The 4,120-nt window shown below is 45.6% G+C and overlaps 1 pseudogene; it reads left to right on the top strand.

Annotated features, from left to right (window-relative positions):
• The first annotated feature begins 847 nt into the window (after positions 1 to 847).
• Positions 848 to 2,279, top strand: LOC147430105 (uncharacterized; annotated as a pseudogene).
• The last annotated feature ends 1,841 nt before the right edge of the window (positions 2,280 to 4,120 follow it).

Genomic DNA, 4,120 nt, shown 5'->3' with positions numbered 1-4,120 from the left:
AAATATATCAATTTACATCTAAATTTTTTCACAAGGAGTTTTTTATCAACTTCCCATGCCAATAATGTTCATATAAAATTTAAAGAGTTTCTGCCTTCTAGCGTCAGTTTGGACGGTCCTCCAGCATTTTTACAAGCCTCATAACCTGCTCTTTCCTCTGATCTTCAATACTTTCATGGTTGCTGCAGTTTGAGCTGCCACAATCCAAGACGGCCACCTTAAGGTCCCTGACGATGCAGAATGACTCGCTCATTTTGGAGGCTATGAGAAGCTTTCTTCAAATTATCCTCCTCCTCCGATTCTGCCCACTTCTCCTCCCCCGCTAGCTGCGCCTCCATGATCCACTTCATGTACTTGCTTTGTTTTGCCATCCTTAAGAAACATCCTATCAAGGCCTTCCCTTAGGTGCTCCTCCTCCCCTTCCAATAGTAGTACATCATGGGTGTTTTCTTGGGCGCAGTACATGCAGCCATGCATTCCATCCACAATGTCAAACGTGTGGGAATAATTAATCCACATCACAACACAACTGTCATCCTAGTAGGCACAACGGACCACATACCCATGAATCACATGGCCGTGTAACTACCATACGTACTGTATATAACTGCACCCTTGGTAATCATCAATCTCCCTGCGTATCCTCCTATCAGGCTTAACAACTCTCTCTCTCTCTCTCTCTCTCTCTCTCTCTCTCTGTGCGTGGCACATTCTCTACATGGTATCATCGCAGTAGGAAATCCTGTCTGGCCTCTGCGAAACCCCACCATGCAGCCTCCTGCGCATACCTTGCTATGGCACAGAGCCTCATTTCCGCTTCTCCTCGCTGGCTTGTGCCGAGCTAGCCATGCCTCTTGCACCAATCTACCCGTAGGAACCAATTACGAGCATCCCTTGCCTCGCTTGAGATTTCTTGAAGCCTCTCCTCGTGGCCAGTGCTCACGGCCCCAAGCCAGACGTCGACGCTGCTGCAAACAGTCCAGACAGGCTAGCCACGACCTTAGTAGATGCCCATCCTGCTGACTTCCACGCTGCAGGCCTTGGTGACGTCGCATCGGTGAATGACGTCCAATCGGCCATTGCCAACACTGCTACAAAAAATGCGGCTTACACCCCTGCTGGTGAAAAAGACGATGGTGAAACTCCTACTGCCCTTGAAACAACTCTTACAGACAACCCTATTGCGGCCAAGATTTCCACCCACCCTACAAAAGAAGCGGTTGTCAACAAAATCGCTGTTGCACATGATGTTGCACCACCCAATGATGTTGTTTGTGCTGCAACCATCATTGAAGGCCTACTCTCAAGCCACGCTACTCTGGTGGTTCAATTCGCTCAAGCCTGGCCTATCCAAGTTGGTGACAACACTAGCGCATCCCCGCATGCCGCAACTCCAGACGGGACCCTCGACCTTCTTGCAGCCAACCCGGTCGAATCAATCACAGTTGAAGCTGACATTTTATTGGCCCCTTGTTTCCATGATGCATTCCCTGCAACCAAAGATCGTGCTGCGTTCAATTTAGCAGTGCCTGACACCACCATTCAAGCCTTGCTGTTGAAGAACCTGCTTTGGTTAAATCCATCCATGTCTGGACCCTTGAAGCTGCTACCCATCAAGATGCAATTCATGCTCCTAAATCCCCTCAGCAACTTTCTCTCCAGGAAGCCAAGCCTACATTCTCCATTGGAGCCTCTTTCTACACTGCAAACTCTGCGCCACTTCCTGTTGGAACTATCCTAGCCACTTGTGTGGATGCTTACCCTGCGCAGACCCCATTCTGGGCATTAACCTTGCTTCCGCACAAACAAGTTCTCGTAGTTGTTGCTGTACCACGTGCAGATGAGCCTTCTGTGTGGCCGGTGCTATCGCCACCCCTCGGGAATTAACAGCTCCTAAAGCCAAGAAGCGTTCCCTTGCTATCACAGTTGCTACAGGTGGAGCCATGAAAGCAACCAAGGCTACTGTTGCAAACCTCGTTGCCATCAAAAGAGATGGCGCCCACGCTGTTACTGACCGTGGTGCAGCCCTCAGATCCGCCAAAAATGCTGCCAAAATGTTGCCGGACCCACGACAATACAACCTTCATCTGAAGATGGCAATGGTGTCGAGACCATCATTGGGAACCTAGTTGTTGCCCCTCCGTATCTTCCTGCGTATCCTCCTATCAGGCTTAACAGCTTTCTCTCTCTCTGTGTGTGGCACATTCTCTACAAAACGCAGTGAGATGCGACTCGCACCATAGCTGCAGATGTATGATTGCGAGAAATGGCCATTCTATTACGATATTTCTACTTAGGAGTTTCAAACTCATGCAACGTAAGTTTTGAGGGTTGGGGGGACTGAGACGAAGTTGAGGGCAAAGACGAAGTGTCTGCAGCCTTTGGAGCGAACGTTGAATATGTCATGCAACTGGCGACGAGCGTTCTTAATAGCACTTTCTTTTGCATTTTTAACTTCACGGCAATCCGGTAGCGTTTATACCTCACTAGTGCTTCTTGCTCAACACACTCCTCGTCTACGCATCATCTGGCATTTTTCATAGCTTGAGCTCATTGTCCGTCCGCGTGTGCGCAGACGAACAATGAGCTCAAGCTATGAAAGTAATTTATAATAAAACTGAGTGTAGACTTACATGAGATCGAAAAATGGTCTCTCGGCTTGGCCTTGAGCTAGTTGGAAATTGGAGAAAGCCAATTCAGAAGGGAGGAAAAAACAATTCCCACTTTAATTTTGCAAGAAAATAGCATAAACATGCTAAAATATAATTTTATTTGCAAAAAAAGAAGTGTTTTTTTTCATGAAAAAATAGCCATGTAGGTGATTGAGCCCGCAGTCCGTCCGCGTGCGCGCGGACGGATTACGTGCTCAACCACATACATGGCTATTTTTCCATTGAAAAAAATCACTCCATTTTGTGCAACTAAAACTATATTTTAGCATATTTATACTATTTTCTTGCAAAATTCAAGTGGGAATTGTTCTTCCTCCATGTGTGGATACTCTGCGTGCTCATTGCCCTAGTCTATACTTCTAGCATTTGAAGCTACTGGAAGCCCATTAGAGGCGACACATAAGGAATCCAATAGGGGAGGAACTATTTTTCAAAAAGCAAAATTTCAAAAGATCCCCATTGTGGGTTTAAAATGAAAAAGGAGGCGATGACAAGTGGCAAGGGGAAGGCGGCATGTGAGCCAGGTGCATGTCGCTAGGGGGGGTCAAGGTCGAGGCGACATGCATTGGTGACTACGAGAGAGCCAAGGCAGGGGCCCAAGGGGGAAAGAGGCGACTAAGTTTGATGTGTGGGTGTGGGTGTGGGTGTGTCATTTGGTTGTGCTTGATCACAAGGGCATCACTAAATCAATAATATATGCAACAAAGAAGAATACTATTGGGAGAAATGTGTGTCTCACATTGCTTGGGAGAAATGTGATCTATAGGCTGCAGTTTAAGAATGGGTAGGAATCCTCATTGCTTGTGAGGGACTATGAGACAACATGTTCGGTAGGAGAAGAGTGCAGGAGGTGGGCTTAATTAGGAGGAGACAATGGAATCTCAAAATATTCCTACTAATAAAATTGAAATCAATTGAGTAATTATTTACTTCATTTTGTGAGTTGTCATTCTACACAAATTAATGCAAAGGTTATCTCCCCTTCGTCAACCACAATTTGTGACACAAACATCCATTTTTCTAGGATTTGATGAGAGAGAGAGAGAGAGAGAGACCTTCAAATACTTCAAGTTCCCCATCTTACAGTGGTCCCTTGGCTCTCTTAGCCACGAGGAGGATCCTTGAATACCTTTAGGAGAGAAACTGGTGAGTAACAAAGGAATCTACAAGTTGGCACATTTCTCGAATGATGGCAAACTATTTTTTGAAGGATTTGGACTTATTGGTGGTGCAGCATAGTTTGAATCTAAAATGAAAGGATAATGATCAATAAAGTCTTAGAAACTATGTGCAATTCATAATGTGAAATGGTTCACTCTACTCATCAAATTGTGGAGGGTTAATTGGTCATAAGAGAAGTGGCTAAAAAGTATGAACAACATTTGGAAAGTAAAATATGGCCAAGTTCAATATAGATAATCACTTTGAAGGTGTTGTGGGACCTATCC

Source organism: Adiantum capillus-veneris, chromosome 22 (genome assembly GCF_014529385.1).
Source record: "Adiantum capillus-veneris isolate H3 chromosome 22, ASM1452938v2, whole genome shotgun sequence".
NCBI lineage: Eukaryota > Viridiplantae > Streptophyta > Polypodiopsida > Polypodiales > Pteridaceae > Adiantum > Adiantum capillus-veneris.
The sequence above is the reverse complement of the archived record's forward strand: the minus strand, read 5'-3'. Positions and strand labels throughout refer to the sequence as shown.